The following is a 23,932-nucleotide window of genomic DNA, read 5'->3' on the forward strand; positions in this document are numbered from 1 at the left end:
AAAAGTACGCACTTATAATTTGGTATAAGAAACCTTAATTCAACCATTAAAATCGACGAGTACAAAAATGTATTATTACATTCTTTACTGAACATTTAATCATGTAACTACAAGTTATAATTAAGTTATAATCTTCAACAAGATCAAATTCTCGAAATCTTTTAAAGATGCTATAACTAAGTAAAGAAAAAAACAATAGTTTATAATGGCCTATTGAAGTTTGCTACATACAGAAAACTAAGTACCATAATATACCTATTTATAATAGGTAATAAAATATAACTAGTGTTTAAACATTCCAAAAATAACTGCTATCGCCTTTAGATAAACAGAAAGTTCGACTGTTAGATAAAACCATCCAATCTCTATTTACTTCACCCAGCTATACCTAAAGTTTCGGATTTACGTAACACGTGGGATTTAACATACGACTAGATCGAATTTGCGAAGCTTCCTAAAATAATTAAACCTCAGGACAGCTCGGTTACAGTGGCGTAATTTAATCAAGTTAAGCTGGTATCCAAGGATGACAAGTTTCACCTGTTTATAACGTTTAATTAAACTTGATATAGCATCTTTGAGAATAAATTGCAGATATGTCTTACATGCAGTTCATGTATTACTATCTGGAAATATGCGAGCTTTTGGATGGAAATAATGTTTTGATGGTAAAACGTGATAATTAACGTATTGGCAGCCTATTGCGATGCAATAAGGATTACTAATTGTAAGCTAGATGTGTTGGCGATGGTATGTAATTTAGCGAGAATACAAACACGTATTTATTGTTTATAATTTGATAACAACAATGATGTAAAGAGAAATGTTGTATGTACCTGAATTTATGCAATTAAATAGAAATACTTATTGTCTTCTCTTGGTGTAGCCTAGTGGGTAGTGATAGTGACCCGTCGATGGTCCGAGGCTATATGATCTGTGGTCCTTGGTGAAAAACCCGATAAAGGAGTTTATGTGTGTGTTGAGTGAAGATATTTGTTCCTGAGTCATGGGTGTTTCTACGTCTGAGTAGGGGCTTAGTCAATTTGTGTATTAAGAATGTCCAATTATTACTTAATTTATTTATTTTTTAGTCACTCGCGCGACATGTTTTGGAGAGCTTATGTTTCCATTTTCAAGCACTAACAGTGCATGAGTAGCGTTCACGAGCTGCTTAATGTTAGCCTAACACACGACAGTTTAAATTTGATTATTGCAAACGTTTAGTATGTACATCTGTGTATCGGTCTGTGGTATAGTGACGAATGAACTGGTTTGAGTATGGATTTATTTAATCGAAAGTCTTGTTTATCAAGCTTGTTTGTCAACATTTCGGAGGGGAGATATAATTTTAATGTAATATAATATATATCTACTTATTATTTAATGTTCTATTCTATGATGTGTGCATCAGGGCTTAACCTTTGCTAATAAACCTGGCAATGCCCAAACTCGACTTGTGCGCTTATGCAGTAATTAAATTTGCGCTCACTTCAAAACTTTCAACTTGTTTTGTAGCTTAGCAGAATTTCAATCTGTTGTTGCAGATTTTACATTAGTTTATCGCGTGGTGGGAGATTCGTGTAATCGTTTTTGTTTTGGCAATTTTCGTGTTTTGATGCAATTTATTGTGTTTTTAGCTCTGTTGCTTACGACCGTCGTTAATGTAGTGTAATAGCAAATTATTTTGCTTATCGTGTTTTGCTTGATTGGTTTTGATATGGTATTCATTCTATAAATGTGGAGTAATATAATATTACTTTCAAATATAAATATTGTGTATGTTGATAATTTTTTTTTCATACTTGTTACAGGTAAATACATATCACATATGTATGGAATGCACGTCACAAAAAGGTACCATTTGTATTATATATTATGTATACTTACGGTATGTTCTATAAGTACATATACTAAGTACTTGCCACTATTATTAAACCTCAAAACAAAGTAACAACTATAATGTCATTCTAAAAGGAATCGTAAATATCTCAAGTTTATTTTGAAAACCCTCACTGAATTTTCCAGTAAAACTTTTAAATAAAGCAAATTTTACTATCGAGTGCTTCGAAAGGGTGGGGGTTTCAAAAGAAAATTCTAACCAACCGTTGTTCGCTGGGCGGTAATTAAAAGCAGATTTTTCTCCCGTTGTTCTACACGGTCGCCCGCCGTCTGGTATACCTACATACCTATACGAAACTTAGTGAAGGGCCGTAGGAACATGTTGCAATGTTGTCCTATAATTACTTATTTTGCGATGTTTTCCTAAATTAGTAATGTTTGTCTTTAAAATCTTTAAATATATTTGTTTAAAATTTGGGTGTTACAATGGGTTTTAGATACAGGAATAAACTGAAATGCAGATACATTCCGTTTTTTGAGACAGGTTAAATAATAAAATTATTCTGTGGTATGGGAATTTATGGAAAACTCTAGTGACTATAAGTAAGTTACTCATCTATCAATATGATTTGGAGACTACGCTCTATCAATAGGCACGCCTTTAAAATAGTACCCAAATAACATTCCAAAGCACTTTCATGGCCAAAAATGTATGAGCCGTGTAAAAATATACCACTCTTATAAGTACAAGCGGATTTTAAAAAGGAAAACAAAATAAAGACATTTCATTTGGTTCAAGTAAAAGTATGGATGCGAAAAATTCCGCGTCGGGTCCGAGTCGGGAATATTCCTGAGTACAGCACCTCACTATGCATCACCCTTGTTAAGGGAAAGAATGAAACAAGGTTCTTCAGTACCCATATGGTCCTACCGCCTTTTAGTTCCGACGGTGGCGTCGCATGGCTACAATGAATAATGTATAGACAGCCAAGCTAAGAGGAAAAAGTGAAGGATGGTCTGACAGTTTTTTTTTGCTTAGACTGCTCATTGTAGATTTAGATATCTCTGTTTATAGATGGAGGGTCTAGAAAATAACAGTTACGCATTATCTTATTTTGATAGAAATATTAAATAGCGTTTAAATTCAATCACCTTACCTTAATAACGTTGTTGGTTTGTCAATAGCGCAATAAACTTCCATGATGCAATAGCAATTAATATTTTTATGTAACTATTTCAGATTTTCCAATAAGATTCCAGTGAACCTTATTGTTTTCTGAATCAAGAATTTAATACTAACCCCCTTATTTTCAAAATTTAGCAACGTTTAACAAATCTCTGTGAAATTTTGTATCTTTCTAATAAGCAGAAATGTCAAAATAACAGATAGAGACAAAAAATAATCAACGGTTCGTTAGATTTGACAAACATTCATAATAAAGCCAAATGTGTATACATAGCCCAGCTTATTCTACTTGTCAACGTCATCTTTCAGGAGCTAGAATCGCATTAACAAACGTACGCAGAAGCTTTTCTGCAAAGTTCTGTAAAGGTTCTCGAGAACACACGGTCCGCTAGACAGCTTGCGCGCGCGTCTCAGCACTCGTTCATGCCAGAGAAGATCTGCATTATTGTACAACTCGACTCAAGCGGATACGTGGAGTTCCTCCGCAGAATAAGTACACAACTAGCTTATCATGAACGTACGGAAATACATAGCCAAGTGTGTGTCTGAATTACTACAGATGTATTTTTATGTAATATATTGACATCCAAGCCAATAGCCAAGTTGAATCATTATTTTCTAGAAGTATTAAAGGAAGGTTCTTAAGAATTTTAAACAGTTCAGATTAGATTTTTTTATTGGTCATAACAACGCCAACCATTAACAGGGCGTTTATCCCTAGACCCTAACCGAACCAAACCTAAGAAAAGATAGTCGCACACAGTTTTATAACTATAATTTAGATTTAAGTTTAGGTAAGGAACTTTTTGAAGATTTTAGAGAAATTTCTTTCTTTAATTTTTATCACTTTTCACTATGCCCGTCACTTTTGCGCTTACATACTTGCTAGAACGTGACAGGCATGGTGACAAATGATAAAGAGCCGACCATATTAGCCCTACAAAGGTAGTTAAAAATATTAAAACCTAAATCAAATTATATTACTAATAATAAAACTGATGCATAAATAAAACTAACTTACGTAGGAGGACTATCCTCTTGCCCCGAGAAAAATAAACCATATTTTTCTTACCCCACCTGAACTTAAACTTACATATTGTAAAAACCTGTACTTTAAATTACATACTTTATTATTTTTATGCTTGAACTGTGCTCGTACTATTCAACATTTTTATTCAAGCAATAATTTTCAACACTTTGAACCACAGCCAAAATATGCATACGGCGCACAACAAGTGTCCAGTCAAAACGAATCACTTTTACCCATATTATGTCATTTTTGTACTGTTTATAGTTATAATGGCGACCTTATTAGACTTTTCTTTAGATCTTAAATATTGCTCTTGGAGGCTAAACCAGATTTGAAAAATATGTTACCAACACAATATTACGTACATCAATCTCGGGGAGTCCCTCCCACTAAATATGAGTGCCGATATTGGGAGTGAAATTCAAGCTTTAAATATTTATTTGTTTTACAAGGAGGCAAAGTTGTTGTTTAACCGCTCGTGCTAATATTGATACCCGAGCAAGCGAAAGATTCCAAAATTGAACCACGAATGTAGAGAGTGGTTCGAGAAGTGGAATCTTGAGCGTTGCGAGGGTTTCAATGCACGAGGGTTAAACAAACTTTGCCTCCGAGTGAAACACAAAATTTTTCACCACACCAACACGAGGAAACTACTAACTATGAAATACCAAAAAATTCAAATGAAATCAAATCCAAATGAACGTAATAAAAAAATTATCATTCAATATCATCATTTAAAAGTCAATTATACTAGCTAACATAAGGAAACATCTCAAAATTTGCATCTGATTACTTTGCCCAACATGTGGATAAAATGCAACTTTTTCATTCGTTTTTGAACAATCAAGAGGGCCTTTGCCAGTTGGTGTGGTAAAAAGTTAATTGTTTTTAACGGGACAAAGTTGTTTTTTATCGCTCGTGCTAGTATTGACACCCGAGCAACCAAAATTTATCCACGGCGGGCGTAGCGAGGGTTTCAAGGCACGAGGAGTAAAACGAGCAAAATTTTTCACCAAACTAACGCGAGCAGAGTACTAACTGTAAAACATCAAACAAAATTATTATATATTTATCATTCCAATTCATCATTGAAAAGTCAATTCTACCTGCCAACATAATGAAAAAAAAAACTCAAAATTTGTATCAAATTAATTTGCCACACATGTGGATAAAATGTAACTCTCTTATCAGTTTTTGTACAATTACGAGCTGGTGTAGTAAAAATATGTTATTGATTCTTAATGATGTTGAATGTTTTTTACTCGTTTCAATCAATAATATAAAATACGTGCAACAATTAAGGGCAAATTCAGTCAAAATTGACATTGTTTTTTGACATTTACCACTGACGAAGGCTATAAATAACTTTGTAAAAAAAGCGGCCAAGTGCGAGTCGGAATCGCCCATGAAGGGCCTATCCATAGATACCCCACACGTATGGGTTTGATGAAAAAAGATTTTTTGAGTTTCAGTTCTAAGTATGGGGAACCCCCAAAATGTATTGTTTTTTTTTCTATTTTTGTGTAAAAATCTTAATGTGGTTCATAGAAAACATCCACTTACCAAACATACGCTGTGACATAAACGGACAGACAGACGGACATGACGAATCTATAAGGGTTCCGTTTTTTGCCATTTGGCTACGGAACCCTAAAAAGGCAACGCAACTTGACTGAGGGGCACATTCAAGTGATAAGTATTAAATAACAGGTACCTAATCGGCGATATAAGTATGAAGCTTTAAATTATTGGTATAACCTTATTTTGAAATCTGAATAAGCTTCTCGTTTAGCGGCACATGCTGTTTGTTTTTAGTTAACGAGGTTAGCCTGAAAGGCCGGCATTCATCAAATAGTTAAGGACCTTGTTAACTCCGCGGATGTCTTAATACCCAGTTAAGGTATGAAAGCGAATACAGACTTTAATTTGAAAACGCCTCTGCGGTCCTTCGTATTGAAAAATCCTTTTGAAAAGTTGCTGCACACGAATAATGTTGAGTTTATGAATTGTATAATCAATATTCATCGAGAGTGTTAAAAACGAAATTATCGAATAGAAATTGTTGATCTATATTTTGGGTGCATTTTTATGTACTGTAAACCTAAAAAAATCACTGGCTTTGTAGTTTTGGCGTAAGACTTAAAAATAACTAGAAGAGGCGTTCATCCGCTGACGCTAACATTTCTATACTAACTGTTTAGAGGCGTTGTCTAGCGTAGCTAGGTACGTTCTGCAAGCCGCCTAGAGCGTGCACTGGAGATCAAGACCTTCGTAAAGCTCTATCATGCATCATCGAACTTTAACGATATGCAATTTTTTTTTGTCAACTATACCTAAAAATCTAAATTTTAACTTCCACTAATATCCATATATATAGGTAGTGTAAAAATGCATACAACGATGAACAAAAACGTTTCAATATGTGCAGATCCCCCTTCGGACAGTGCATTGAAACGACTCTTGTCTTATATTCCCGACGCTTACCAAACACAGGCGAATCAAAAACTGGTGAACCAATGTAAAATGTGAACTCAAGATCCTTAACAACAATAAGTATTCCAGAACGCACATATATGCTAGTCGACCAGAGATCTCGGTTTACCAGTGCCCGGTAGACCGTTGGAATACCGACCCTTGTCTCAGTAATGGTCAGTCCTCCCTTGCGCTCATTAAATTTCCATCAAAAGGCTGCTATTCATGCGACCCGCCTAGCAAAACAACTCTTTAAGTGAAATACGGAATAGTCGATACGTTTTACTTGGAGGGTAAGATAAACGGGCTATTAAGGAAGAATAAGGGTGAATCTTAAAAATGTCAAATTAGGCCTTAATTCGCCTACAATTTAATTGTATAAGTATCTTATTTACTTATACTATCATAAAAACTTGATTTCTTTATATCGTTCGAACTAAAATAGAGTTGACGTTGAATGTTGGGTTGAATAATATAGTTCGTGTCATCCATGTTGACGCGCAGATTTGTCAAATCTAACCTTTGATAACATAATATTACACGCGTTGTCGTGGATGATCCTAATCCCTAAATTTTAACACTTCAGATTTTTTTTACAGCAGACGTTTCACCTAATTCGAAACACAAGCAGGTGCTTAAGAAGTTTTAAGTATTTTAGTTTGAGTTTTTACATGATTGAAGTTATCGTTGTTTACAACATATTTCCTCTTTATTTCTCACAACTTACCAAATAGAAACATTTCAACGGAATAGCTCCGCAAGAAATCGTTTTCTGAATTCAGCTTATACTTTTGAATAGAACAAAAATTCAGCTAGGAAATATTGAAAATAGTTTTCAATAGACGCAGGATACGTTCAAGATGTGAGTGAAGCAAGTTACGGTGTCCGCACCAATGTTTTAATGATTTTGTCTTATCCTATAGTTTTTGCAGAAAGGATAAGACCACTCACAAAAAATGTCGCTTCTAGTTAGACATGAAGCGGTCAGCGCTATTTATTATAAGTATTATTTCTCGTAAGTTTCAGCTTCCTATTTCTGTTATATTCTGAGCTACGATTTTTTATAACTTTTTATAAATAATTAAAAAAAAAACCACACTGGCTAATCCGATTTACGATATTCGATAAACTTTTAGTACGGTAATCTCTATATAGTTACTCATATATTATTATTATTCTTTAAATAATATTTTATTTTTCTTTAAAAAATATTTAATAAATGTAGGAATTAAAATTTCCGTATTTTTTTCTTCCTTTCTAGAAGAGCGACACCAGTTCTTCGTTACGTTATTGCATATATAATTTTATATATTAGTGTTTATTAATAAAGTGAGTGACAAAACGCAGCGCAGCAGAAGTAAATGTACTAGCTTTTTCTTGTTATGCACATGATAGTTACTAATAGCCTCCTTTCAAGGCCGATACGATCTATCAACTGTCATGATATTTCTTCAACGGGGAAAAACACCTTTGAACGCACCATCTGAATGTTTATGCAGACTCCTGGTCATGGAAAATCCCAATATGCTGGCCCAAATCCCGAAAGTAAATGAATTATTCCGATTTAAATTGAAATTGTAAGCGCAAAGGAACAGCCAGTTTCTGCTGACAAATGTTTGCACATTTTTTATGCGATTTTAGCTTAAATAAATATGTACTCCGACTACTTAGTAAATTAAAATATCCCGGCTTTATTTAATATACATTTCTTTGAAGAAGAGAGTAGATAATGTTGAGAGATTATTTAATATCTTTATTTGATTAGAATGAATCTGAACTTTATAACATATAACTTTTGGTTTGATTCGATAACGTTTTTTAAAACTTATATTAATTTTATGATATCTGCATAATATTTCAATACTGATCTGTTTTTACTTGGCTTCACGGTAATTTCAGTAATAGATATAAAGAATTACCAAGAAATGCTGTTGTTGTTTTTTTTTTTTTTTTGTAGAAAGTTTTTCATTTTAAATTTTACTAATAATCCGAGGACTGTTTTAAAAATAGCATAGTTACATACGACAGTTATTTGTTTTACAAGGGGGCAAAGTTGTTATTTAACGGGCCTCCTAGCCCAGGCGGTAGTGACCCTGCCTAATACGAAGCAGGGGGTCCCGGGTTCGAATCCGGAAGGCCATTTATTTGTGTTTTCATCACTGAGGTTGTTTGTTCCTGAGTTATGGATGTTTTCTATATAGTTAAGTATTTATCGATTATATATATCATCGTTTATTACCCTCAACACAAGCCTTATTGAGCTTACTGTGGGGCTAGATCGATTAGTGTAAAATTGTTCCATAATAAGTATTTATTTATTTAATTTAAAACCGCTCATGCATTGATACCCGAGCTAGCGAAAGATTCCATAATTGAACCACGAGCGTAGCGAGTCGAAAATCTTAACAAAACTTTCACTACACTGAACGATATTAAAAACGTATCATCAAAATCATAAATTTCACATCGTCATCACCGTCAATTCCACTTGCCAACATGAGGAAATAACTCAAAATTTGGGTCTAAATACTTTGTCACTCTTGTGGTTAAAATGCAATTTTCTCAACAGTTTTTGAAGAACAAAAAAAATAAAGACAGCCTTTATGAGCTGGTGTGGTGAAAATATTATGTCTTTAATTTATTTAATAATTTATGCGGTCACGAATATTTGCCTGTTAAAGTGTGTGTTTGTGTTCCCAATGTTCCCATCGTCGTCGTCAGTGATGAGTACGAGGACCGAGTGAAACTACGGGCTGCTCTAATTTCACTGGTTTATTTGTACTTTACGGCCAAGGTGGGCGTAGCGATACCCACATACAGAAACATGCATAGGTATATAACACCAATAAAAACTTTCTTAACAAAAAAATAAATATTTTATCCATCATTTAAACTCGAGAAAACAACATTCAAATAAAAGTACAATGTATGAGATACGAATGACCAACATATCCTCAAGAATATCCCATTTTATACGTAAGATATATGCAGGTGGCTACAGCATTTAAATAATAAATCGTTAACCTTTATCAAACGTATCTGCGGCAAACATCCGAAGAAATCTCTAGTATATAAGTAACTTTCAATACATCCAGCGCTCCCATTCCTCTAAGTTAAATTGTATTAGCTCTACAGAGGTGCGAGAAACCATTCTCTGCGTCATCTCATTAAGCAAACAGCTGTTGATTAAAGTGCTCGGGTTGCAGGCGACATGCGAGTACGTGTTTCTATCTTATTGTATAAGCATTGAATAAGATAGAATAAGATCGTTAATTTGTATTTGCTTGCAATTGATTATTCGTAGGATTGGTATTTACGTTACTTAGTATTGAATAGATTAGATCATAATCGTCTTTATTTAGTAACATTACTTCTTGTTGAAGTACATTTATGATGAGATTTTTTTAAGTGGATTTGTAAATAGGTAGTCCGATGCGGGTACGTTTTTTAGCTAATAAGCTGTTTATTTCCAGATTTCAGTAGCAATAAACTTAATAAGTGACAACAATGAACAAGTACTCGTAATATTGGTATTAACAATAGGTAGAATGCTGTTAATCAATACTAGGATCAGAAACTATCTTTTATATTCTAGATTTTAACCACGAATTTCTAAGGCCAAAAGAAGTAAAAATATTATATGAATTTATGTAAATTTTGCCAAAACAAATTCTCTTTGTTTTTATTATTATGTTTTAAATATATTTGTACAGAAAAAGTAAATGTTATTGGTAAAACTGGTTCTTAAAATAAATTTTTAGGTATTTATTTTCGTAAAACCGCGTTTTTTCAAAGTATTACTTGTCATATTTTGACATCTACCAATAAGGTTATTTAGACTACGGCCATAATGTCATCGTAACCATCAAAAAGGCGTTTTGCACTAAGTAACAATACGAAGATGTTTTTTTTTTTTTAATAGTAGGAATTTTATAATTTTAATCAACGCGTTAGTTGCAAAGTTCTAAGTGTTACAGGTGCGACACTAGATAACCCTTCACTTTCACGCATTACAGCCAACACAGTCACGCGGTGCCATTAGTGGACGCATCTGCATACAAGTTTATGTCTCATATCAAGTAAAACATTGCTTCCACAGTTTATGTATCAGTACTTTGACTTTAACTAGGTGGCGGTCGCCGAATGGATCAGATGTAGGATTTTCTATTTGGAGATCTTGGATTCAAACTCTAGCGCTTACCAATCCGTCGCTCATAGTTTGAGTAGTCGGCCAATCAAATTAGATCCAAAAAAGCGTTTTGAGGAATTAATTCCCAGCAAGCTGTAAATCGTTTCAATGCCTTTATTCGGTCCTAAATGCGTGTAATCTGTGTTTGCGCTATCCCAGGAGGTGTGCATTAATTTTGGGAGCCTTGGGAGATACATTTTTCTTTGGATTGCCAAACCACTCGTTGTAAAAGGAACCCACTATCAATTACAATGGCAGTACCCGCAAGATTTTGTGGATGGACACTGGTGAAAAGGAGTTTTCGGATTTCAACATAATTATACCAGAAGTGAAGAAATTCAAAACAGCGGCCATTTTTACAAACTTTGAGTGCGAATTAATATTGAGGTACATTTCGAATCCTTATATTTTTTTTTTATGGTAGAGGAGGCAAACGAGCAGACGGATCACCTGATGGTAAGCGATTACCGCCGCCCATGGACACCTACAACACCAGAAGAGTTGTAAGTGCGTTGCCGGCACTTAAGATGGGAGTACGCCCTTTTTTTTTTTAAGGTTTGAAGGTCGTATCGGTCCGTTATATGTATATCAATTTTCAACATGATTCGAGCAAATTTTCCGACGGACGTACCGTTTTCGAGCTACAAGCAAAAAACTAAAAAGGAGCAAGATTTTATGGGATTGGGCAAACACTAATGACACCCATTTAGGACTAAATTAAAAGTATTTAAACGATTTCCAGCTTGCTGGGAATTAATTCTTCGAAAGACACTTATTTGATTTGCCTATAGGGAAAAATCATTTGAAATTAATGTTTCAAAATTAGTGTTGTTGTTTGGTAAACGCCTTCTGGTGCCCTGTGTGGTGAGGAAATAAAAAGGTTGTAAAGTTACTAACTCGTACTCTATCAGCATATATCCATAAATAGAAACAGATTTTTTCGATTGAGATCGAGATTCAAAAGATATAGTTGTACATTAATTTGTAGAAATTTATTTAAGGCGCCACTGAGCTACAACAGGCAACACATGATACAAACATCCACACTCATACACCCGTCTCTCTCTGCCGCAAAAGTGCATCCTATACGTTTGTTGGTTAACATTTCACGTTTGGCGTTGAAAAATGTAACAGATATTTTCATGTAACTTCAAAACTTTATAATAGATAAAGAATATCAAAACTACGTATTTCTTGGACTTGGCTTATGAATATAAAGTTATGTATTAAATGACACTTGCCCGTCATATCAGCAGTTCATCCATAAACATCTTAAATAACATTTTTGATCCTCTACCTTGGAATTTTGGTCATCCGCCAATATATTTCTTTTCATTTAAAGAAGACTCCTTATTCATTATAAACAAAAATATTTCAAATGAAAAAGGATGTTTATAAAAAATACACTTAAATTTGACTATTATGATAAGAGAACTGGCATTGCCACTTGACTACGTTTCGCATTTAGTCCCATTTAATTTAATTCAACAATTTTATGTATTAAACGGACAAAATTGTAAATTTTTATGGAATATACTGATAACTACACGTGCTGTTACTTCGCCTTCATAAAGTACAGCTCATATATGTTGCATGCAATATTACGATATTTTTATGCGTCGACGTTTCGCCGTATACGACCGGCACCTCGTAAACCCAGGCTCTCAGGCAAATATAATTCACTGCGTCTGATATTTAAACACGGTTATTCTGAAATCGTAAATTCGAAGTGTTATTACTAGTAGGTAATTTATATCATAAGTAGCATAACACGGACAGAAATTGTGGATTAACCAAGGGATGTAAGGCACTCAATGTTGTCGAGATGGTTTGCACCTCGAACGCACTGAGAGCGCCAATAGTCCGACTAGTCCGAGGCTGAAATGTTGCCTTTCACCCGAATTAAAAACTCTAGTTTTCATTTTTAATACGTGGAATGTAAAATATATGTATTATTATTAGGGTACTTTTAGTTAACAATTTAGGTTTAAGTATCGTTATTTATTGAATAGGGAGTTAAATATTAGAATGGAAATTGTACAACAAATCTATCGGTGACTGCTTACCATCAGGCGGGCCGCATGCTTGTTTGTCACCGACGTAGTATAAAAAAATTCTTAACATACAAAAAAAAGAAAAAAAGTAGGTACATAGGAAGCAGAAACGTATCATTTTCTGCACACTTTTTAGAACCACAACTACCCACTTTCAGAGCATGGGGAATGAAAAATATTTAAAGTTGTTACAATTCGGACATAGCTTATATATCGAACGAAATCGACTCTGAATATTACCAGTACCCCTAGTGTAAATAAATTCGATTTCCAAACGTGACGTACGCGTTTGCGTTTAGTCTCATTTTGTATTGAATTTCGAAAGAGCGCGCCAAGCGGGACGTTTTGGAAACTCAAAATCCTATACAAAATGACACTTAACGCAAACGCGTTCGTCACGTTATGATGTCGATCAAAGTTACACTAGGGGTACAGATTTTGATTCGATGCGAGTATGTAATACTACTTACGTGACGAAGATAAATTTTCCAGGTAAACGATGAACCTGGCGATTTAGAAATAGATAATCGTTATTTTATTCGTAACTCTCGTAACCGTGGCAAGGATCCCTAAAGCCGCGTTTCACTTAGTGTTCTGAGCGAACATTTTGTTTTGAAATGTTTGCTCTTCCCATTTACTATTGGAGCAAGTGTTTCCATTAACCGAACGAACGATTGTTCGCTCAGAGCTGTTCAGAACAGTTAGTAAAAACACAGCTTAAGATTACCTTTCATAAGATAGATGTCATCAAACAAATCCAATTAAATTTTTCACAAACAATCTGAACGTATTCAAACTGTATGAATAGACGCACGTCACAAATATCGGCTTCAAAGTCATTATAAAAACGCTGTACCGAAAATCGAAACTTTGGGTAAAGGAAACAAAAGACATACTTAACATTTTAATCACCATAAAATATCCGGAACCGTCAAATATCTTTCTGCGACATTTAATAAGTTTGGCATGGAGGGTAAAGTAAAAGTTTCAGGTTTTTTCTTTCTAGAGACACTCGGGTTTATTGGGGCGTTTTATAAGAACGTATGTTAGTGTGTTTTGAGTGGCGCATAGAGCATTTTTCAATTTAAAACAAGATGTGAACTCCAGTTACAGTGCCCGGGTCAAAGGGCGCGGAATGTGGAAGTTCCAGCTCACCCCTCATCGCTTTAGGGATATGAGTTACGTTTACGATGACAGAGGATTTATTATTTTTACTTAGAAAGACAATTATTTTCAACTTTGGGAAGTAGGTCAGGATACAAGATGGGTTTTGGCATGTTTTTTCCTGGTTAAATAATGTATACCTATACCCACATGAGGCTCGTTAAAATAATCGTGGATTAAAATTACTATCCCAGTGGGTTGGCAAGGTTGTTAAAATATCGGTAATTTTGTTAATATTAGATTATGATAAATTTTACTTTTTATTGCCGATTGACATTAAATTGTAGTTAATTTCAGATGGCAAGATAATAATTTATTTTAGGGACATATATCGTTATATTGCTCATTGTAGAAAATAAAAACAATATAAAAAAAACTGTATTATGAGGTCAGACAGGTATAGGTTTTTAACAATTTCAATTCAAAAAAACTAAAATGGGTGCCAAAATACCAGCCAAGTGCGAGTCAGACTCGTTTTCCAAGGGTTCCGTATATGTATACGCACGCTTGACTCCAGACTCTTACAAAAGCCCTTTAATTTCATATGTCGCGTGATACATTTACAAATCTATTTTTTTCATTTTTAATTATTTTATTAATGTATTAACTCTATCAAAGATCTGGACAATGTTGGTCAATTTGAAAAACACCTGAAGCTGTTTTTAATTAATGGATGTTTTTATAATCTTAATGAGTAATATTTTGATAAAGTCAGTAAATGAAAATATTACCGTGCTTTGTTTATGTAAGGAAATAATCTAATAATACAATCAAATGATCATGCGGGAATGTATGTGTAATATTAATTTAATCAAATGTGCGAAATAATTGTAATTTAAACACCTACTTGTAGCCCTCTTATATTGCTGTGCCCTTACAGGGTGTCACATGTATACCTATATGTTCCATTCCATCCATGCTTGTAATGTGATATGCAATAAACTATTCTATTCTATTCTAATTCGTTTATTTACGTAACATATTTACTAGACATTTTGTCACCGACTTACTTAAAATGTAAAATTTTATCCATAACCACAACAAATCCAGATCAAATTCATCTGTTATTACAATCATCTCACGCATCCTGATAGGTCTGTTTCAATGTTCCAAACTTAACTGTCGAGAGAAAAATCGTTTATTGTCAAAAAAAATATTTATTAACTTCGTTTAAACTTCTAAACGTCCCAGTATAGACATATCCCAGATTAAATCTAACGACATAATTTCTCTGAAACTTGACACCGGCGACTCGCCTCGAAGTTGAGGTTAGAGAAAAATTAAAACTTTTGCAATATGGCGCCGCGCGCACTTCATATTAACAGCTCCCAGGTAATGTAAGTTACAGTGAAAATAATAATACACATATGTTATTACCGAGAATGTAATATAGAAACTCTTAAATGCTGTAACTGTTGGAAATAAAGTTCCTCATGGTTAAAACAGATGCTTTTAGCACAGTCGAAATAGGAAAAAGGTCGATCTCTTTCTAGACTAGAACAGTCTTGAAACTTTGTAAAAGATTCTGTTTTCATGACCAGAGTCCAGATCTTCAAACGTTTGGGGATCTCATAGATATAAGAAGTAAGGGGGATCTCAAGAAACTACCGTCATCTTGGAAATGTAAATTTCATCCTTTTCATTTTTTCTCAATAAAATTAAAAACCTGAAAAGTTTCAATTAATAACTGAAACTTTTCAGTGTTTTTTTTTTTTTAATCCAACAAAACCGATAAAAACAAAATGCAAACGATTCATTTTAGAGATAATACTATTTTCGTGCGCCACTGAAAATGTAACTAACACGAAAATAAACATTTTCACCTTAACTTCATCAGCGCTGCTAAACGTGTTATCGGAAATATGAGCGACCGTTGTTTTCCTATTCAATATCTATCGGATTTTACGAACTAAAGTTTAATAGTTTGGTTTAAAACTATTGAATTAAATATTCGCTGTGCCAGGGGTCGATTCTGCTATAACAACTTGATATGATTTTAGGGAGATAACTGATAAGTGGTATTGTCAAAATGAAATGAAAACCGTACCAAATTCTTCGAACAAAATTAGCATTTTTATGGGATTCTTATTTCTGTTAATAAAAAGATTTTATCTGTTGCGCCATTCTCAGTGCAGATTGAGTCGTGGTGCCCAATGTACCAAAGATTTATTTCGATTAATTTAACTTTTTATGCTTGCTAGCTTGCCACTGTTATTCCTTGATTTATTTATATTATATATTTAACACATATTTTCTCGTAAATAAAATCCCAACAAAAACATAAATGTGAAATGATAGTCAAAAGGTTTTTGAGTCAGTCAGTCACAAAAATGCCGGTTTTTAAACGTTATTTATCAATAACAATTTGACCTACGTTTATTAAATTTCATATTTAAGACAAGCTAAAGGGCTTGAATAATCCACGTTCTTGTTGTTTTATTAGATCCTTTTACATGGGCCCAAGTTACCCCATATTGGGTTAAAGTAACCTGACCCTACAATATTCCATATCCTATGAACTTATATGGCCATAGCAATGCTACGTTAGCATATGTACAGTCAGCGTCAAATACTTTGTAGCAACCAAAGTAGCCAAATAGTTCGGTACACCATATATTTAGTATGGTGTACCGAACTATTTGGCCACTTTGACTGCTACGAAGTATTTGACGCTGACTGTACTATTAAGAGAGAAGTATGCCATGAGTACTCCCGTCCATACAAAAAAAGAAAATGTTTTTCCACTTCTAAATATTTTCCATTCTCCATGACTTTATAGTATGTTGTTGACAAAATGAAAAACAAGGTTTATAGGTTTTCCTTTTATTCCTAGAATATATTATACTGAAGCAATCGACATCAAAATCAAAGTCATTTGATAAGATTTAATTAGTGGAAACCGTTTTCTCCCGAAATGGAATTTCATAGAAAAAGTACCGTTATTTCGTTAGAATCGCAAAGCTATTCTTCCCTCTTAAGAATATTAGCAGGAAATACTCCGGACTGCATTGCACCATCTCGGCAGCACTCGTAATTACAAAAACGTTTTAGTTCCGTACTCTTATCGCGAGCCGGGAATGTTTGTGTCTCGTTTATTCTAATGAATTAATCGCAGAGTACATGCGTGTAATCCTTGTAGGACTTAGCTTCGTATGGAAGAAAGATGGTATGGTAAACCGAACTTGAGTTATGTTAAAATAAAACGTAGGTAATATGGCCTCCATGGGAAATGATCTTGTGATTTTTATGCATTTGATGTCCTTAAGTTGTTTAGCAATGATATTATTATGACTATTGATATGTAGGATTTACTAAATAATATTCATACATAAAACGTAATAGTACAATTTTCAAAATTTGTAAGTGTATCTGTTTTGCCCTATGGTTGACTGGTAGAGAATGCCATTTGGCATTAAGGTCGCCATTTGTACATTGTTGTATATAATTTGTGCAATAAAGTTAAAATAAATAAGTAACATTAACAACAGTTAATTTTTTTAACAAAATCTTTATAGTTTTTTTTTATTTTATATGTGGGAAATCCGCAACGAAGGCTTCGTCAGGTGACAACAAATTGAACAAAACATGTTACGTCCCAAACATACAAACGAGGATATGCGCATCAGGCTTCGTCTTACTCCATATTTATTTCAATACCTACGAAGTAATCTGTTATTTTTGATTAATTTTCGCATTTTATTCATCTTTGTCATACTTGTTGTTCATAAGCTTGTCTCTTTCTCTGTCGGAATGCGGGAGCTCGTTAGCATGTCCATATTTCTCTCTTGCCTAGGCGCTACTGAAGGCACCTTGTACAATTTGTACAAGGTAAGCGCTTCAATTTTGGAACGCCTATAACCTTTAATCTTTAGTTATAATACGGGTAACATTGTTGTTAAGGGTATCATTTCAATATTAACGATATTTTATTAGGTACATTTAAAGTGTTTTCACTGTATGTATCAGTACCCCTAGTGTAACTTTGATCGACATCATAACGTGACGAACGCGTTTGCGTTAAGTCTCATTTTGTATAGGATTTTGAGGTTCCAAAACGTCCCGCTTGGCGCGCTCTTTCGAAATCCAATACAAAATGAGACTAAACGCAAACGCGTACGTCACGTTTGGAAATCGAATTTAGTTACACTAGGGGTACAGGTATCTTGTTTGAAATTGGAATAAAAGTATAAAAACTAGTAGCTCTGTGAGCTGTAGACCTCGCGAGCATAGCTTAAGGCTCCTCTACACGATGGCCCCGCGTAGGCAAGTCCTAGGGGCGCATTTATGCGTTAGAGCAGCGGTTCCTAACTTGAGGGTAACCCCCGTAGTGGTAAATCTGGTATTTTACGGAGGTAATAAGCTCAATTAAATATAACAGAAATTAGACCTGTAAGAAAGAATATTGATATTTATTGGGAGTAGGGGTAAAATCGGGTTCCCTAGTTAGTCATAGGGGTGGAGGAACTGACAAGGTTAGGAACCACTTGTAGCGTTAGGTGTCTAGGGCAGAGGTGAGCAATAAGGCCTTGGCTACAAATTGTACAGCAGTGGTTTATTGGGCTTAAATCACGTGGGTCGTTGTCCTACTGTGGTGGTGGCACTTGGATCGGTGTGTAGCTGGGCGTTACTGTCCTGGTGTTCCTGGCGTAGTGGCAACCTGGCGTTAGCGCCGGGCAGCAGATAAGGGCAGGCGTGGACGTTGAATTAGCCCGTAGGGTAGACCCTGGAATTTCATTCCACTGTGTTAAGGCTCTGCATTAAAATTAGCTCCATGGATCGTCCCGCCTTATTTATAATGCTCATGTCCTGACAGCATACGAGATTCTGGTGGTTATTTAATTTAAGATCAGTTTGTCTGTGGCGGTCGATACATGGAGATTCAGAACGGAGATAAACAGGGCTTAGGAAACAAGCGCAAGGTTGCAATCGGCAAAGTGCTATAGTGTGGAAGCTAAAACATTCATATTTACTTAATAAATACCTTACGCAAGAGAGTACGTATTGAATTCACACAGGCTAAGAATATTATCTATATCCATGGTACACAAAATCAAAGTCCGCCGTTTTGGCGTAGCGTAAAGCATTAGGCTGTATGATAAAGTAATAGCTACGGAACAAAGACAAACTTAAAACTAGGAGAGCTATTTGTGTTCAAACTTACCCAAAGCGGGGGAAAACAGATACACTTGAATATATTCGAAAACTTAGGGGCACAGCACTTGTAGCGTTAGGTGTCTAGGGCAGAGGTGAGCAATAAGGCCTTGGCTACAAATTGTACAGCAGTGGTTTATTGGGCTTAAATCACGTGGGTCGTTGTCCTACTGTGGTGGTGGCACTTGGATCGGTGTGTAGCTGGGCGTTACTGTCCTGGTGTTCCTGGCGTAGTGGCAACCTGGCGTTAGCGCCGGGCAGCAGATAAGGGCAGGCGTGGACGTTGAATTAGCCCGTAGGGTAGACCCCAAAGCGGGGGAAAACAGATACACTTGAATATATTCGAAAACTTAGGGGCACAGCACTTGTTCCCTATACGAGTATTATATTCGACATCGCGAAACAAGGCGCGGCCGTTAACGCTCGCACGAGCGACGTGCGTCCAGCGCTGCAGTCAGATGTACAATGGTGGCTGCGGCGGACCGTTACAACATGGCGCCGGCGATCGCGTAAACAAGTATCCCGGGAATGGGAAAGTCGATAATATCGACATCGATACTTATCAGTTGCTGAGACTAATATTTATTTATCATGTCGACGAGAAAAATATAATTGAGAAATAAATTAACGCTACAGATACCCCGCTCCCTAGGGAAGGATTTTTGCTCACCTCACTAAAATAAAAATAAAAATCCGATTAACTGAACTACATAATAGCTATATATTTGTTTAAAATTTAACTGGCTAAACTAAGATAAATTTGCATTATCTTGAGCGTCTTACTAGTTTAAGGTCCTTAATATGCCAAGTACCCAAATCCTTGCCGGACATATCTTGCAAATCATAGACTAGGGGGGACCTCTTACGTATTATTCTACATTCCAAGAATTTTGGTGCCAACTTCTTACTGAAATACTGGTCTTTATCGCTTTGGTAGTAGGTTTTTTTCCAAACTATGTCATTGACGTTGAATTCGGTTGGTAGACGTCTTAGGTTGTAGCGGGAGGTATTTTTATCATGAGCTTGCCAAAGACGAGTTTGCACCTCATCAAATATATTAGCCATGTGACCAATATTTTCAGCATAGATACTGCGTGGTAGAAAAATAACTTCGTTGGGCAGATCGTTATCTACGTAGTGCGAGCCGCATGTTACCAATTCACGTGCGTAAACAAGGAAGGATGGCGTGTAATTAGTTACTTCGCTTCTTGAATTATTAATAGCAAAAGTAATTTTTGGTAGATTAACGTCCCAAGTCCTATGATCGTTTTCTATGAAAGTAGAAATACAGGTAATAAGGGTTCGATTATGACGCTCGACGGTATTTACTTGAGGAGTATAACGAGGAGTAAAAAAAACGTTGGGCACTTTGTACTTCTTAAAAAACGAATCTAAGTTTTTACTTATAAACTGACTTCCGTTATCTAAGAATATCGTCTGAGGTACTCCATGAACAAGAAATACTGAGTCTTCTAGATGTTTGATTACAGCCTCCGCATTCGCTCGTCGTAGTGGAAACGCGAGGCAATATTTCGTAAAACAGCACACTATTACGAGCAGAAATGTGTTCTGTTTTCTACTTGAAGGAAGAGGACCAATAAAATCAATTGATAACATTTGGAAGGGTCGTGAGCATTGTTTAGGTCTGCCCATCAACCCTAACGTAGTATGATTTGGTAGCTTATGTGCTAGGCAGACAGAACAACTAGAAACAATCCTAACTACGTCAGAATGCATACTCGGCCAGAAATACCGCAGAGCCAAACGGTGGTAAGTCTTATGAATGCCCAAGTGACCAGCAGTTGGAGTTGCATGGTTATCTATGATGATTTGCTCACGCAACTCGCGAGGAACCACTTCCTTCCAAGCGAATTCTGACGTTAGTGCACACTTATTCTTAGAAAGCCTGTAAAGGACATTTTTAGTGATAGTGAAGTTAGGAAGACTGGAGGGAGAAGTGCGACAAGTATTATATTTATTTATGTACCACGGATCAGCCGTACGCGAGATAGAATCGGTAGTTGTAATGGAAGCTATGGGTAGAGCGCGAGAGAGGGCGTCAGGTATAACATTATCCACGCCCCAACGGTGTTTTATATTAAAGTTAAAGGTGGACAATCGTATACCCCAACGTGCCAATCTACCGGTGGGATTGTTGAGTGAAAGAAACCATTTTAAGGCCGCATGATCTGTGTACACTGTAAAGGTCTGACCGTTGTCCAAATAGCAACGCCAGTGCTCCAAAGCGATTAAGACGGCCAAGGTTTCCCTTTCCGTAATGCTATAGTTACGCTCTGGACCCGTTAAAGACTTACTCATGTATGCTATGGGATGTTCTTGGCCGTTAATCGTCTGACATAACATAGCACCGACGCCGTAATTACTCGCGTCACTATGAACCGCAAAAGGAAGGTCGTAACGAGGGCAAGCCAATACTGGACAAGAAGTAAGTTTGTTTTTAAGCTCCTCGAAAGCATCGTTAGCTTCTTTAGTCCAAACAAAGGGGGGTCCACCCTTTTTACCTGAGGTTAAGTTGTTTAAGGGACCAGCGATAGTACTGAAATTCGGAACAAATCGTCGATACCACGAGGCGGTGCCCAAGAAGCTCTTTATATCCTTCTTTGTACTGGGTGTAGGGTACTTTCGAATTGCCTCCACTTTCCCAGGATCTGTGCGTAGTCCTTCGGAGTCGACTACGTACCCAAGATATTTCAAACTTTCCCTAAAAAACTGAGTCTTCTCAAAATTAATTGTCAAGTTTGCTTGTTGAAGCTTTTCTAAGACACGTGATAATAAAGAAACATGACTTTCAAAACTGTTACTTACGCAAATAATGTCGTCTAAATAACAGAATACTCTGAGCTCAAATTCCGGACCAAATAACTTATCGACCAGCCGCTGCTGAGTAGCAGGAGCATTAGTGAGGCCGAAAGCCATTGTTTTAAAACAAAAAGTTCCCCGATTAGGCACAAAAAAAGCAGTTTTGCAACGGTCTTCTGCAGCTATAGGAATTTGCCAGAAGCTCTTAGATAAATCAATGCTCGTTAAGTATTTTGCATCTCTAAGGTTGTCTAAGATCTCCGACATATATGGAAGACTGTACGCGTCCTTAACTGTTACTGAATTAAGTTTCCGGCTGTCGAGGCAAAACCTTGGTTTTCCATTTTTTTTGTTAACTACTAGTACTGGGGATGACCACGAACTTTCACAGGGTTCTATCACATCTAGTTGTAGCATTTCGTCCACCTGTTCATTAATAATTCTACTCTTTTCCGGTGACATACGGTAGTAACGCTGTCTGATAGGGGACGCATTCCCTGTGTTTATGTTGTGTTGAATCATCGATGTTCGACCTAACCCATTTTCCTCATAAGATATAGCCTTAAATTTCTTAATTATATCATCGACCATCGAGCGCTGGTTGGGATCTAGATTTTGATAGGGTGTAATGTGATTAACCTCTTTTGTGTTAATCTGTTCAGCATGAGAATTAGAAGTTGCCTCTATATTTAGAGAGGCAATGTATTTAGGACACAAGTTGAACTTTCGCCAAAAATCTAAACCCAGGATAAAGTGCGTTGTTACCACTGGAACGATGTATGCTTTAAGGATATGATTCTGTCCTTCAAAGGCCACAGGTAAATTTATATAACCAATACTCGGTAACCTGTGCCCGCCCGCTGCTTCCATGTTAGAGTTATCATCATTATGTATAGTAAATTCTGAAAAAATAGGATTATTGTGAAAACCGTTTCCAATTATAGTTACAGCGGCACCGGAATCCAGTAGTCCCGAGGTTTTTATGTCCTGTATCTTTACATCAATGAAAACTCGGTTATCATGATTCATTGTTGTTGATTGCAGAATTGAAGTTACTTTATAGACACGAAAGAAATTCTTTATAAATTTCAACCAGTCCTTCCAGTCACCAGCATCGGAGTAACTACAATTCTGCTCTATGCGTTTTTTTGTTCTTGTGTAGTGGACGATAAATGTTTCTGGCAATCAGGGCAATCATGAAACTTAACCCCTGGATGACCACAACGAAAACAGACAATAACACGTTCTGCGGTGCAGTTCCTCAAAGAATGTGTATCGACACGGCATCGCGGACAAAACTTCGTTCTGACATTGACAGCGTACACGGGTGTAGCGGCAGCAACTGCATCGACAGGGATATTACCCGCGGTATTCTGTTTATTTGCGTAGGTAGCGAAGCGAGGCTTGAATTCATAATTTTTTTGGTAGGTTTGTCTCTGTAAAAATGGTTTATTTGTAGTGTTTGTAGAAGTAGAAGCATGAGAATAGGCAAAATCCGGGGCTAGGGTCTCGGACGTTGCTTTGGGAGGTTCCCGATATTGCGCCATACGAGATTGAACATTCTCGTAATTCTTACATACGGTCTGCAACTCTCCGACGTTTTTGATTTCCGGGCAAGAAGTGAGCACGTTGGCATAGCAAGGACGTATATTATGAAGCAGTATTTGTAATTTTTCCTCTTCCGGTAGAGGTTTGTCAAGTTGCGAAAACATGCCCGACATAATAGAAAGGTAGACTGTAATATTTTCTCGCGGGCCCTGTGTACGTGCCCTAATTTCGTCACGAAAACGATAGTCGTAATTCGGAGTGCTGAAGGCTTCCTTAAGCCTAACACAGAGGTCCTCCCATGAATCAACATTATCTCTTATACTGCGGAACCAATGTAAGGCATCATCGGTGAATATCTCGGTTGCGTAAGATAGAACTTTGCCAGACGATAGCGACCTGGCTTTAATAAAATCAGACGCACTACGAATAAAAGATCGTACACACGTCTTTCCATTAAATTTAAGCTTTGATAGCTCGGA

The 23,932-nt window shown here is 36.0% G+C and overlaps 1 protein-coding gene and 1 long non-coding RNA gene across 2 annotated transcripts in view; one reads left to right on the plus strand and one right to left on the minus strand.

Annotated features, from left to right (window-relative positions):
- LOC133525690 (semaphorin-2A) overlaps positions 1-23,932 on the plus strand; it is a 458,429-nt gene that overhangs the window by 90,259 nt on the left and 344,238 nt on the right. The window lies entirely within an intron of this gene.
- LOC133525674 (uncharacterized) lies at positions 18,466-19,159 on the minus strand. Its single transcript, XR_009800608.1, has 2 exons — positions 19,096-19,159; positions 18,466-18,657 (listed from the first exon to the last, which is right to left on the minus strand). It is a non-coding gene; the product is annotated as an uncharacterized LOC133525674 (long non-coding RNA).

The sequence above is a fragment of the Cydia pomonella genome, chromosome 15 (assembly GCF_033807575.1).
Source record: "Cydia pomonella isolate Wapato2018A chromosome 15, ilCydPomo1, whole genome shotgun sequence".
Lineage (NCBI taxonomy): Eukaryota > Metazoa > Arthropoda > Insecta > Lepidoptera > Tortricidae > Cydia > Cydia pomonella.